Source organism: Benincasa hispida, chromosome 2, assembly GCF_027475165.1.
Source record: "Benincasa hispida cultivar pf3 chromosome 2, pf3_genome.v1.1, whole genome shotgun sequence".
Lineage (NCBI taxonomy): Eukaryota > Viridiplantae > Streptophyta > Magnoliopsida > Cucurbitales > Cucurbitaceae > Benincasa > Benincasa hispida.
In genome coordinates this window covers 33,891,261-33,906,192 of record NC_143479.1, presented here as the reverse complement: position 1 = coordinate 33,906,192, position 14,932 = coordinate 33,891,261, and positions in this window count along the sequence as shown.

Here is a 14,932-nt window from a genome sequence, read left to right as displayed (position 1 = left end):
GATTTCAATAGAGACCTCAAGATAATCTGAAAAGATAGTCATCATGTACCTTCGGAACGTGCTTGGAGCATTGCAGAGGCCAAACAGCATGTGGCGAAAAGCGAAGGTCCCATATGGGCAGGTGAATGTAGTCTTGTCTTGATCTTCTGAAGCTATCATAATTTGGTTGTACCTGGCATAACCATCCAGAAAGCAGTAAAAATCATTTCCAGCTAGTCGGTCTACCATTTGATTAATGAATGGTAGAGGGAAATGATCTTTCTTTATGGTCGCATTCAGCTTGCAATAATCCATGCAAATGATCCATCCAGTGATGGTTCTTTGCGGTATTAATTCGTTGTTTTCATTCGGGACTACCGTCATGCCGCCCTTCTTAGACACACACTACACGGGGCTGACCCACGTGCTATCTGCTATAGGATAGATAATGCCCACATCTAGACATTTGATGATCTCCTTCTTGACGACCTCTTTCATTGCAGGGTTGAGTCTGCGTTGATGTTCAATCGTTGCTTTGTGGTCTTCCTTAAGGTGAATGCGGTGCATACAATAAACAGGGCTAATTCATCTAATGTCGGTGAGCGTTCAGCCAATTGCTCGTACATGTTTCCTGAGAATGCTCATCAACGCATTCTTCTGGTCTTCATTGAGCGCAGAGGAAATGATAACTGGCAACTTCTCATTCTGCCCCAAAAATGTATACTTCAAATGGGTTGGTAGGGTCTTCAATTCAAGTGTTGGTGGCTCCACTAGGGAAGGTTGTGTTGTTTTTCTCTCTTCTTTTTCTGTTGGCTCTTCTTCTTGCTTTGCGATCATTTCTTCTTCCTTGCTTGTTTTTGTTGTGATCGCATTACAGGCAGTAACGTATGCACTAGCATCCTCTTCTTCATTTTCTTCATCAAACTTTTCTTCTTCAATCACATTCTGGTCATCATCTGAGTCATGCAGGTCTTCTTCATCCAGAAACTTCATGGCACAAATTATGTTAAACTTGAGCTTCTATCCATTGATGCTCAAAGTGATTTCCCCTTTATGCACATCAATTTGAGCACGACTCGTTGATAGAAAAGGTCGCCCCAGAATGATGGGCACATCTTTGCCGACCTTATAGTCCAATATGATGAAGTCAACTGGTAGGATAAACTTATCAATGGTTATCAGCACATCATTCACCCTCTGGATGCACTAGAGATCTATCGGCTAGTTGGAGAGTCACTGTTGTGGGCACAAATTGCCCCACATTCAGCTGTCTAAAGATTGACAGAGGCATCAAATTTATGCTGGTTCCCAGGTCACACAGGGCTTGCCCGATGTACAGTCCTCCTATGGAGCAAGGAATGGTAAAGCTCCCAAGATCACTCATCTTCGGTGGAATTATTGATTTGGAACTTTGTGTCAACATCACCGTGGCAAACTTTCCAGCTCCCCTCTTCTTAGTTACCATATCCTTCAGAAACTTTGCGTAGGTAGGCATTTTCTCAATCGCTTCACTGAAAGAAATATTAACATGTAATTTCTTTAACATAGATAGGAAGCGTTGGTACTTCGTTCTTTTTCTTTCTTAGTCTCTGCGGAAAAGGGGGTAACTGCACTTTCACGATTCCTATCTCAGTTGGCTTTGAGATCGATGCAACCTCTGGTTCTACTGCTTCTTTTTCTCTTTCTTCTTCTTGCGTCACCGCAATCTCTGGTTCAGCCGAAATGGAAGCTGTCCGACTAAGCTTCTTCTTTTCTCCCTCCACATGCTTCCCAATTTGCAATGTCACAACCTGACATTGCTCTTTACTTGATCCCCTCGGATTGCATGGAAGTTCAGTTGAACTTGGCAGAGCCCCTTGCGGTCTACTCTTCAGCTCACTCGCAATCTGGCCCATCTGTAATTCTAAATTGCGAATAGACGTAACCTGACTTTGAAGCACAGTTTCATTTTTCTCTATGTATTGCTTCAATAGGCTTTCCAAAGAAGAGGATTGTGGTGGTTGTGAGCTACTTGCTTGATTGTTTGTTTTACCGTTGTTGCATGGGAAGAATCCTGGTGGCCCTTCTTTTTGCACCATAGGTTGGAAATTCTGTTGTTGATTCTTCCAAGAAAAATTGGGGTGGTTTCTCCACCCGGGGTTGTAGGTATTCGAAAAGGAATTATTCTTTACAAAGTAGACAAATTGTGGATTTTGCGGGCAATCTTCCATCGCATGCCCATCATCGCAAGTCGCACACCTTGCGGTGTTTTGACTGATTGCGTTGATTTGCCCGTTTTGTGGTGTTGGGCTGCTGATCACAATTCCTTGTATTAGGTTCATCATTGTGGTCATCTGATTTTGTAATGAAGCAATAGCACCATTATTTGTGTCATTGTCTTTGAGTCTCAATCTCTGGTCACTCTCTCTCCAATCTTCATGGTTCTTAGAGATGCGATCCAAGATATTCTTCGCCTCGTCATAAGTTTTATCAAGCAGACCACCAGCGGCTGCCACATTGGTAGCGGTCTACGAAGCGGGATTCAAACAATGATAGAAAATTTCCATCTGGAGGTAGTGTGGCAACCCATTGTGTGGACAATCCTTGACCAACCTCTTAGACCTCGCCCAGGCATCGCTGAGTGATTCGTCCATGTCTTGCTTAAAATTTGTAATTAGTTTCCGTCGTCTGACATTCCCAGTCAGTAGAAAGTATTTCTTCATAAACTTCTCCACAACCTATTCCCAAGAAGTGATCTCTCCCGGCTTGAGAGAATACGCCCATTTCCTAGTTTGATCACAGAGAGAAAATGGGAACAACGTTAGTCGAACTTCTTCGGCAGAGATGTTCAGGAACACAAAAATATTGCAGATTTCAATAAAGCTTCGGAGATGGGCGTGCGGGTCCTCGCCACGCCTTCCTCGGAATTGTCCTGCAGTCTAGATCATCTGCAGCATCACCAACTTTATTTCGAATCTTCTTCCGTCGAGGGCAGGTCTCATGATTCCCGAAGAGAAATCATAGAGGTTTGGCGATGCATAGTCCCTGATGGGTCTATTGCGATCGTTTGTCAACAAGATTGGATTCGTCATGACATTGTTATCATTTGGTGCTCTAGTTCCAAGCTACTCCGCCATCTCTTCTTTATCTAATTATGGTTATTGTTGGCGGTCTCTCCGTCTCCTTCTAAATGTTCTCTCAATCTCCGGGTCGTAATTCGCCAGAGATTGAGAGTCTGCAAAGAAATCAGAAAAATTACTGTTAGCACTCTATTTTGCTGAAGTCCTCGGCAACGGTGCCAAAAACTTGATACTTAATTTTATTGAAGTACAAATGTGGATGATATGCGTTGATGCAATTGCGTTGTGCACTCAAGTTTCCTCAGCATAATCCAAGTGTAAATTCCTCTGGTTTCCTAGTAAGTCCATGGTCGAACACAGGGACTTATGAAAACAGATCGCATTGGTAATTTTTATGAAAGCCTTGCGGTAACCAGATAAATAAATTGTTGGTTTGTTGTTGATTGCGTTAATGAAGAAAATAAACAAATGCGACAGAGTTCGAAAAGAGTTGATAAACGGGAAATGCGATGAGTATGTGGTGAACGGGTTGAGAAAAGTTTCGGCTAATACTTCCTAGGATGCAATCATGCTATGCGATCATGCAACATGCATCCAACAGTAAACTACCTCTCGGTGCGAATGCCACAGCTTCTAAGGCTAAAATGCATGCGATATATGCGCTAAGTCTATAAGACCTACACATAATCTTCTATTTTTATTTATGCGATGACGAAATGACACTCACACAAATAAGGCGACCACATAATATCATTCCCATCTCGAGGATTCATGTGATGCAGGTTGACAAACAGAGCTTATCTCTAAGTCCCTATCTCTTGTTTATGCAGTTCTAATCTTGCTCTCTCGAGTCCAGATTCTAACCTAGCTCTCTCGAGCCATTAGGTTCTTTCTTTAGACTCTCTCTCGAGTAGCTCTAAAGAGTATTTGGCACAACATAAAACAAGACGAAGCAAGCAATCCTAGGTCATGTTAGCTTAGTTTTTCTCAACCCATTCGACTAGTTTAGCTACTCATGCATGCTAAGAGAGTGAACAGATGTAGAAGTTGAACTTCCATTGTATAAATATGAAGATGAAGTACAAAATAACAATGCAAGTATAGAATAAAGGGCCTGAAAGCAATCTCTTATTGCCCAGGCTTTTACACTGATTTCTACTCGTGCTCAAAAGATAATCTCGCTCTCGCGAGAGTTGGCCCACTCTCTGCTTCTTTGCCTCAAGGTTCTCTCTCGAGTTGTCCTGAGCGATCTCCGGCGTCACCACTCTTCTCTTGCTCCGCCTTAAAACAAAAGGAAAACTATGCACAAAGACGAGCGAATTGAAGTATGAAATCTCTAACTGTTGAACTCGTGAACCCCTTTTCTGAAGAATGCCCTTGGTATTTATAGAGCATCCAGGGTGAAAGCCGGCTTCTCTCTCATGATTATACAAATGGGACGGCTTTAATTCCTAACTGATGCGCCGAATAATTGTCACCGAAAAGCTGAATGTACTTGTGATTGTTATAAACTGTCAACTTAATTTGGATTCAATTGTCCTCAACTTTCTGTCCCATCACAATTAATTAGCCTTTCACCCAGATGCGCCCACCATGTTGCGCTGACCAAGTTGCGACCATCCTTCTTGGGCGAATATTTGCGAACACGATCACCGCAAAGCCTTGCAGTGATGTTGCACTCGACCAATGATTTCCTATGGTCACAATTCTTGCATTGCGTCAACGCTTATTCTGCATAAAAACACTAAAATCAACTGTTCCTATGCGATGAACGCATGCGACCGCAATATTATGAAATTGATGCTTGATGGACGAAATTTAACATGTTTTATCAACGCAATCCAACATTTTTTAAGAACTTAACACTATGATAACATGGATTTCTGCCCGTTATCAACGGTCGAGGTTATGCCTCTTTGTAGGCTACCCCAAAGGTACACGAGGGGGTTATTTTTGTGATCCGTCAGAAAATAGGGTGTTTGTTTCCACGAACACTACTTTCCTAGAGGAGGATCATATAAAGAAGCACAGTCCACGAAGTAAAGTCGTGTTACGTGAGCTTTCTAATGAAACTACCGAAACTTCAACAAGGGTTGTTGAAGAGTCTGCTACATCAACAAGAGTTGTTGATGGAAGTTCATCTAGTAGTTCGGTTCCACCTCAAGAGTTGAGGGAACCTCGACGTAGTGGGAGGGTTGCGAACCCGCTCGTTTGCTATCTGGGTTTCACGTAAATCCTTGATATGGTAGCAAATGGCGATGTTGAGGACCCATTGTCTTATCAGAAGGCAATGGAGGATTTTGACCGGGATGAATGGGCCAAGGCCATGGATCTCAAGATGGAGTCGATGTACTTCAACTCAGTATGGGATCTTGTAGATCAACCTGATGGGGTAAAATCTATAGGATGTAAATGGATCTACAAGCATAAACGAGGTGTTGATGGGAAGGTACAAACCTTTAAGGCTCGACTTGTGGAAAAGGGTTATACCCAGGTAGAAGGAGTCGACTATGAGGAGACTTTCTCGTTTGTTGCCATGTTAAAGTCGATCTGTATCCTCTTGTCCATTGCAGCTTATTATAATTATGAGATCTGGCGAATGGACGTCAAGATAGCCTGTCTGAATTGCAATCTTGAGGAGACCATTTATCTGGTGCAACCCGAGGAATTCATAGCCCAAGGTCAAGAGAAAAAGGTTTGCAAGCTAAATCGGTCCATTTATGGGCTGAAACAGGCGTCTCGATCTTGGAACATACGGTTTGATACTGCGATCAAGTCGTATGCCTTTGACTAAAACATTGATGAACCTTGTGTATACAAGAAGATCATCAACGCTTCAGTAGTCTTCTTAGTGTTGTATGTAGACGATATACAACTCATTAGAAATGATATAGGTCTATGGACTGCAGTTAAGAACTAGCTAGCGACCCAATTCTGAATGAAAGATTTAGGAGAGGCTCAGTTTTTTCTAGGAATATAGATTTTTCATGATCATAAGAAAAAAGTGCTAGCACTATCTCAGACATCGTACATTGACAAGATGTTACTCAAGTACTCGATGCAGAACTCCAAGAGAGACCTACTGCCATTCAGTCATGGAGTCACTTTTTCTAAAGACATGTGTCCTAAGACGTCTCAAGAGGTTGAGGAGATGAAACGGGCCCCATATGCATCTGTCGTTGGCAGTTTGATGTACGCGATGCTCTGTGCTCGTCCAGACATCTGCTACACTGTGGGCATAGTCAGCGATAGGGCCAAGGTCACTGGACCACAGCGAAGAACATCTTAAAGTATCTTCGGAGAACGAGGGACTACATGCTTGTGTATGAATCTAGGAATTTTATCCTTACTGAATACACGGATTCTGACTTTCAGACTGATAAAAACTCTCGCAAGTTCATATCAGGGTCAGTCTTTACTCTTAACGAAGAAGCTGTAGTGTGGCAAAGCACTAAGCAGGGGTGCCTCGTCGACTCCACTATAGAGGCGAAGTACATAGCGACTTGCAAAGCTGCTAAGAAGGTAGTCTGGCTCAAGAAGTTCCTGACAAAACTGAAAGTTGTTCCAGATATGTCTAGGCCAATTACCCTGTATTGTGATAATAGTAGGGCAGTGACGAACTCGAAGGAGTTGAGGAGTCACAAGCCCGACAAACACATAGAGTGGAAGTATCATCTGATCTACGAGATAGTGCATTGAGGGGACATGATCGTCACGAAAATCGCTTCGGAGTACAATGTTGCTGACTCGTTTACGAAGGCTCTCATGGCTATAGTGTTTGAGGGTCACCTTCAGAGCATGGGTCTAAAGGATCGCCACCTGCAGGACTAGGGCAAGTGGGAGATTTTTTTGTACTGCGCTTTTATGCCCTAGTTTATTGTTTTGTACTAGTTTTATGTACACCCCATTTCGCTTTAGGACAAGCAGGAGATTGTTGGGGTTGATGCCCTAAAGTCTCGTGTCCTGTAGTTTGTAAAAATTTTGTACGAACGCTTGTGTTTTATAATATATGATATTTACTTCACATCTTGTTTTTGCTCAGTTGTATGTTTTATTTACTTTACCACAAACCAATAAATATAAAATCCTTAGTTATTTGTATGTAACTTAAGCATGTATGTGGTGACATACATGTGGATCATGTCTTGAGTGATAACCAATATGGTCTTTAGTATATGGATATAGGAGGGAAACCTTATCCTGGTAACGCTACAAATGCGGCCCGCTTGGATAAAGTCGAGAATCAGTGTTTGAGTCAGTTTGAAATGTTCAAATTGATAAGAGGGAGTTTGATTATATATGATATAATTGAAATGGTTAGTTATATATGATATAATTGGCTAAATGTATGAGATACATTTTTTTGGAGGAAATTAGATATAAATATGATTTATATCAAGTGGAGGAGAAATTACTACAGTAGATATATGATATCAAACTATAGGGTAAGAATATAATATGATTATATTCATTTATTAATTAAATTGGTTAATTATATGATAATTGGTCGAAAACCTCTCCTCAGTCGTGCGTTAGTGGGAGAATCCGAAGTCGTTTATTGTAACTGAATAATAAAATGAAAATTTGTTTCATTTTGCAAAGAAGTTGGAAAAAAATCGCAATAGGTGTGAAACGTCTTGATCGCTTACCCAAGAGCATATACGATAGAGTCTCTTGTATAAACGATCGCACACCTACGTCATTTGCACGCCTTTCTCTAAACAATCGCTTAGCTTTCCTAAATGATCACCTAGCGTGCCGCGTTTTCTAAACAATCGTATATCTTTTACTAGACGATCGCTTAGTAAAACCTACACGATCGTGTAGCTTTGTCTAAACGATAAGCATCCCTGCTATACGATAGTTGTCTCTCCCACTTGCTTATTGTCTAGACGTCCACGCGCTCATGGATGCTTTTCGTTAAGAGTTCCTTCAGTGGCATGGCGACTCGGTCAGAAGGAAAAGAATCAGAAAAGGGGGGTTCGATCGAATGAAGGAGAAGAATGAAATGATATTGCTCTCTTTTTCTTTTTTTTTCTCCTTTTGCACGAATCTTGAGCAGTCCTAATTTCTATATAAATAAATTTCCTTTTCAAAACCCTAATTTTCTCCCTTTTTCCTTAAACCAATATATACACATAATAATAATTATTTTCCCTTAATAAACATATATATTTAAATTTTTTTAACACCTTCCTTTCCACCACCTTCATCCCCAACAAATAAAATTTCAAAAGAAATTAAATCTCAACAAATAATCCAATTAAAACCAAATGAAATCCACCCACTCCAAAAAAAATAAATTGAATTCTCAATAATTGAATTAAATCTATATCTTTTACAAAGATTGATTTAAATTGATATATCCCTTCAAAATAAACAAATTTCAAATCTTCAGGAAATACAATCCTGAATAATTCAAGATAAATGAATACAATTTCCTGAAATTTGGATTGTAAAATTCTATCCTTCTTAAGGAACTTTCATCCTCGAAAGTTTTGATCTTGGAAAAGCTCTTGGTACTGAGTTCTCATTTCATCATCTCTTTCCCATGTTGCCTCTTCGAATTGATGATTTTGTCACAAAACCTTCATAAGTGCTATCTTTCTATTGCACAAAACTTTCATTTCCCTTGTAATAATCTGTGTAGGCTTCTATTCATAACTTAAGTTTCTGTTCAACTGCAAGGCCTCAAAGTCCACCACATGAGACGAATCTGTTATGTACTTCCTCAACATTGAGACATGGGAAACATTGTGCACAATAGAGAGAGGTGATGGTCGTGTCAACCGATAGGGCCAATTTGCTCCAAAACCTCGAATGGCCCAACAAAATGCGGACTTAGCTACCCCTTCCTTCCAAACCTCAGGACACCTTTCATAGGTGCTACTTTCGGGAACACTTTATCTCCCCCTCGAGCTCAAGATCTTTATGCCAAACATCGGTATAACTTTTCATTCTACTCTATGTTGTTAGTATTTGTTGCCTAATCTTCTCATGGCCTCATTTGACATCTGCACCAACTCAGTTCCCACAAAATTTCGTTCACCAACTTCACCCGAGCAAACAGGAGACCTACAACCCTTACCGTACAGAGCTTCAAATGGCAATATGCTAATAGTAGCCTGGTAACTGTTATTATATGCAAACTCTACCAAATGTAGGTGAATGTCTCAACTCCCTGAAATGTCCAACGCACAAACGTGCAACATATTTTCCAAAAGTCTAGTTCAAGTGCTCCGTTTGCCCGTCAATCTGAGGGTGGAAGGCTGTAATGAAATTCAACCAAATCCTCAACGTTTCTTAGAGGCTCTTCCAAAAGCTAAAGGTAAACAAGGGTCTTTTTCGAACACAATCGACACTGGCACCCCATGCAATCTCACTACCTCTTTCAAGGACAGTTGCACCCACTTATTCATGGAATACATGGGCTTTTCCGAAACGAAATGTGCTACCTTAATGAGTCTGTCCACTAACACCCATATTACTAAATAACCTTTTGTTGTTCTTGATAAACCCATAATGAAATCCATGGAAACACTCGCCTACTTCCATTTCCGATACGCTCAAAGGCTATAAATTCGCTGGCTTCTACCTGAAGGCTTTCACCTGCTGACAGACTAAACGTTTACTAACATATTCATTTATCTCCCTCTTTATATAAAACCATCAATAATATCGTTTCAAGTTCGGATACATCTTGGTGCTGTTAGGATGTATTGAGAAATGAGAGCTATGAGCTTCTGCCAACAATTCGCTCTTAAGATCACTGTTTACAGGTACGTATAGACATCCTTGATAAAGAAGACCATGATCCAAGGATAATAAAAACTCATTGTCCCATCCTAACTCCACGTGACAGAACTTCTGAACAAGATACGAATCTCCCTATTATGCATCTATAATTCTCTTCCTCAAAGTCGATTGTACTGGCAATGGTGCTAGCTGCAAGGTGACTTCCCCCACCGTTACTGCAATCTTAGCTTGTTCAAAATCCTTATATAAATGAGCCTATTTGGTGACTAAGGTTGCTGAATGAGTTGTCTTCCTACTAAGACCATATTTAACTCCTATTCAACTCCTTATGGGTGAAGAAATATTTTAAACTCTTAAGATCGGTGAAAATCCATATCTTTTCTCCGTACAAATAGTGTCTCCAAATTTTCAAGGCAAAAACCACTATTGCTAGCTCTAAGTCATGAGTGGGAAAGTTTCGCTCATTGTTCTTCAAATGGCAGGAGGCATAGGCAAACACTTTACAGTGTTGTATAAGCACAAAACCTAGCCCCTTCTTAGAAGCATCATTGTAAATCATAAAACTTCAAAAACCATATGGTACTATAGAAATCGGTGTAGAGATTAACTTTTACTTGAGATTCTGAAAACTATCCTCACAAGCTTTGCTCCAAACAAATGATGCTCCCTTTCTGGTCAACTGAGTCAAATAGGTGGCTATGCGAGAGAAATTCTCTACAAACCGATGATAATAACCTGCCAACCCCAAGAAACTACACACCTCACCAACTTTCGTGAGATGGGGCCAACTCATAACCGCCTCAATTTTAGCTGGGTCCACAGACACTCCATCCTTCGACACCACATGCCCAAGAAAGGAAACTTTACATAGCAAGAATTCACACTTGGAGAACTTGGCATACAACTTATTCTCCCTCGGAATTCCCAAGACCTTCCTAAGATGTTCCTTATGCTCTGTCTCTGTCTTAGAATAGGCTAGAATATCATCAATAAAAACTATCACAAAAGTGTCGAGAAAATTCCTGAACACTCTATTCATCAAGTCCATAAACACCATTAGAGTATTGGTCAATCCAAATGACATTACAATGAACCCATAATGTCCATATCTAGAACGGAACACAGTCTTAGAAATATCGTTGTCCTCTATCCTCAGTTGGTGGTAACCTGACCTGAAGTCAATTTTGGAGAATACGGTAGCTCCTTGTAGCTGATCAAACAAGTTATCAATTCTGGGGAGCGGATACTTATTTATGGTTACCTTATTAAACTCTCCCTAGTCTATGCATAGGTGTAAAGAACCATCATTTTTCTTCACGAACAACACTGGCACACCAAAGGGTGACACACTTGAACGAAGGAGAAGACGAAGATGGTTTTTATCTTTTTTTTCCTTTTTTTCCCTTTGCACGAATCTCAAGGAGCCTTAACCCGTATATAAATAAATTTCCTTTTCAAAACCCTAATTTCCCCCCATTTTCCCAATAATATATATATATGTATATATATATATATATAATAATTCTTTTCCCTCAATAAACATACATATTTAATTTTTTTTTTAAAACCTTCCTTTCCACCACTTCAACCCCAACAAATAAAATTCCAAAACAAATTAAATCTCAACCAATAATCCAATTAAAACCAAATGAAATCCACCCATTTCAAAACAAAAATTGATATAAACCAAATGAAATCTACCTAGTCCAAAACCAAAATTAAATTCAATTCTTAATAATTGAATTAAATCCATATCTTTTCCAAAGATTAGTTTAAATTTATTTATCCCTACAAAATAAACAAATTTCAAATCTCCAAAATCTGAAATATAATCCCGAATAACTCAAGATAAATAAATACAATTTCCTGAAATTTGGATTGTCACACAAACAACACTAGTGTTCCCCAAGATGACACACTTGGTCGTATGAAACTCTTATCGAGCAATTCTTGCAACTGAATGTTGAGCTCCTTCAATTCTGTTGGGGCCATTCTATACAGAGCCTTAGGGATCGAAGTTGTACCTGACTCCAATAGCGAAATCTATCTCCCGATACGGTGGCAGACCCGAGAGATTTGTTGAAAAGACATTTGGGTGATCTCTTACTACTAGCTCTGAAATCACAACGACCTTAGCTTCTCTGGTGTCAACCACACTAGCCAAAATAATTCAAGTTCTTTGATTAAGCAACTTGTTGGCTTTCATAGTCGATATCATTTTGGGAAAGACCACGGTCCCCACCTCTTTAAACTTAAAGCTAGCTTTCATAGGAGAATTAAAGATCACCTCCTTTGGGAAAAATCTATGTTGGCATGGTTGGCAGCCAAACAATTCATGCCTAAGATAACATCAAAATCTTGCATGTCCAAAACTATCAAAGTCACATTTAACGTATGATTTGCTACAACAATCTGAAATGTTTTTATCTTTTCACTTGCATCGTAATTTCCCCAAAGAATAAAGTGAGTATAAGAATACTCAGTAAGTGACCTACTACTGAGCCCACTAGGTGAACTTGTTAGCCTTCCTATCAAGACACAAGTGTACATCACGTATCATAGGTATAAGCATACGCATAGGCATAGGCATATGGGGTGAACCTAAAGACACGCTTTCATAGGTAGTGATCGCGAAGGATGAGAAACATAAGCATAGGTGGCGATCCCATAGGGACCCGAGCCGTGAACATAAAAAGTGAGCTCGAAGGTTCACAATATGCAATGTACACGACCTGTAAGGAGTGCTAACAATCCCATCCATCTAATCATGCAACATACAATATTCAGATTTCATACCAACCATAAACAAGCTATCGTGATCATAGTAACATAACTCATTGATTTTCAGAACACCTCGACAGTCCATTCATCAGCCCATCATGGAAAATCATTCTATCATAGCAAATTATATCATCGTAATAGAAGCGTGCAAACAACGTATTCACAATCTTAACTTCAACTTGGAGTTCGAGGGAAAACCAAAAGTAAATTACTTACCTCTCAACTTAAGTCCTAAACAATTAGTAATTCAACCTTCTTCTTAAATTAAGTATTCTTGGATCAAACACCTCAAACAAAATCACATTCAAAAGTCAAATCCTCAGAGCCTCACCCCAACAGAAAATTTAACCTATATAATTCCAAATTACTTAACCAAAACGTGGTTGAACCAAACCATCTCAAGACTTCAAAATCAGCACGAAAAACAAACACAAAATTTTAGGCCTCAAGCTGGATTTACAGCATCAATAATCAATATACTCATCCTTGAAAAATACTTATAATCTTAAATATTTACCAAAACCGCCCAAAATTGATCCTTAATGCTACTGGACAGCAGCTCCACAGGCTCTAAACCTTCAATCAAGAACCCAAATCACAGGATTTAGGCCAGAAACTTATTGGGCACTAATGAATCAAACAAGAACAACCAAAAACGCCCAGAATCATAACCCAACGGAAAAATCCAACGAACTTCAGCGAGCAAAGGAAGTTATCAACGAAGCTAACGACGCGCCCAAATCAGCGGCAGCTAAACAGCGCGACACAGCGACGAACGACGTTTAGCGAAGCAGGGCAATCGACGACGAGGGTTGAATATCAGAAGGAGGAGACGCGCTGGGGGTGTTTTATGAAGAAAAGGAAGAGAAATTTTCCTTTTTTTTCTTTGCACGCTTTACGAGAAGATAATAACCTATATTTATGTATTTTTCCCCATTAATCATAATTCCAAAGATATACATATATTATAACTATTTTTCCTAGCTGCCCTCGACTCTCTCGAATGTCATTTTGCTAGGAAGACGATCTTTAGCAAAGGCTTTCCGACCAGTTATTGTCCGAGCCCTCTTAAAACCCTAGAACTAATATATATATATATATCCATTCTTCTCTTTTCCTTCTCAAACATTCAAAAAAAACCCAATTTAAACAATCTATTTAAACTATCCTAATCTAATTATTCAATTCTAACTTCAAAATTCAAGATAAACCCAAATATTTCAAGATAAAACAATTATAATCACCTAAAATTTTGGGACATCACATCGTTCATGTAAAGACATATGAGTGGGGGTATCCTATACGACGAGTTTGTATAAGACTGAACCATGAAATGATTAGTCTCTCTTTATAACATTGTTGATTGAAAAGATTAACATTTCATAGGATGACCATAGGTGACTTGACCTTAACCCGTGAGTTATGAATTCCTGTCTAATAGGGTGATTCTTTGATCTGTATGGATCAGAGTGACCAGACTCGCCAACTCAATAAACCTACTATTTTGGGGATTCGTCCGAGTAGGGAGTTGGGTGCAGCTACATAAGATGAAATTCACTCATCCCGTCTTTAAGTTAAGTAGATGAATTGCTCCCTTCATAGCTGATTTCGGGTCTTGAACAATAAGGCCTCACCCTCTCACTAGCTCAAAAGGGATTGGTTTATAGTTGGACTATAAACTGTTTGCTCATTAGAGGGATCAATGGTACTTAAGAAGTTAGATGTAACTAAAGGGGTAAAACAGTAATTTGACTTTGTTGTAATGACAAGCGATTTGTGGTCGACTTACCATTGATTGGTTATATTCATGGACACAGAAATATATCTATAGTGCGAAGAGTGCAACGACGGGTCTTTATGTTGGATTTAATGTCCTAAATCTCATGTCTTGTTGTTTGTAAAAACAAATTATATATTTAATAAAATAAGAGGTATTTTATTAATATCCAGACTAATTAATTCAATCTAATAAACTAAGATCCAAGGTTATGTGATATCACTTGAACAGTATGAGGTAGACATACAAGTGGTTCATGTTCAAGTTATAACCTAAAAGATTTGCACTAAATGGATAAGGTTGGGTGCCTTATTCTGGTAACACTGCAGATATGACCCACCTTGTAATTGTTACATGAGTAGTAAATGTTACAAACAATATGAGTCATATTGTTCATGTTGAGACATGTGAGTGGAGGTATCCTATATAAAGAGTTTATACAAGACCGGACTGTGAAATGATTGGCTTCTCTTTATAACACCATTACTTGAAGAAACCAACATATGACTAGGATGACCATATGTGACTTGACCTTAATCTTGAGTGAGTTGTGAACTCCTGTCTGTGAGGGCAATCATTT